Genomic DNA, 922 nt, shown 5'->3' with positions numbered 1-922 from the left:
TAAAAAAATAGGGGTTACTGATGATGATCTAAATGAGTCAAATCGATGTGATGTTGCAAAGCTCTTAGAATATTTCGTTTGTCACGGTTTTGCGTGACCTGTCGGGGAAGGACTGGAACCCAAGACAGGATCAATCGTTGAAGGGATGAAAGGTCAAGTTTAACTTAAAACGAGAAGCTCCAAAAAGCTTACACTGGGTTGCCTGTGGTACGCGTTACACAAAGAACTGCAGCGTTCCAGTTAATTTTTTCAAGTGGTGCGTCATTAAGACCATTTGACGGGTCACCCACATGTCGCGCTAGCAGAGGCCCTTTGGCTCACACGTTTAATTATTTTGTAATGTCCTGTCCCATTTTAAGGTCTTTTAGTCTTTTAAGCTTTCGTAATAAATTCAGTTTAAAGATAACAAAACACGCTCTTGAGTAAAATTCACTCGTTTCTTCTTTAAATAAATAGTCGGCAAAAAACTAACTGCAAATTGCTCTGACGGACGTTTTCCAGCATGTCTAGCAGTTGGACTAAGCAAACGTTTATTGCACATACAAGAAAGGACTAAAGGTGTTGTTTCCGCTTCATAATGTGACGGTCTAATCTGATGCCAGGTCAAAACATTGTTTGGCTTTGCGTTTGCACCAGAAAAAGGCAAACCAAGAGACAGAAAAAAATAACATAGTGTTTATATATAACTATGAATCGAATTCTCATTGAAAGATCTTACAAACACGAACATTTTTGCAGTCTCTAACGTTTTGTCAAAAGGAAGAAATTGATCACATGTTAGGCAACCTTAAAGGAGAACTGAAGGCTAGAAGATCAAATTTTTTTGTGTCTTATTATTATCGAAATATAACGTCCTTTACCTAAACAAACAGGAAAAATCCTTTTTCATCTTGAAAAGCCTTGAATTTGCCCAAAATCTTTG

Source organism: Montipora foliosa, chromosome 1, assembly GCF_036669935.1.
Source record: "Montipora foliosa isolate CH-2021 chromosome 1, ASM3666993v2, whole genome shotgun sequence".
In the NCBI taxonomy this organism is placed as follows: domain Eukaryota; kingdom Metazoa; phylum Cnidaria; class Anthozoa; order Scleractinia; family Acroporidae; genus Montipora; species Montipora foliosa.
This window is presented reverse-complemented; position numbering follows the sequence as displayed.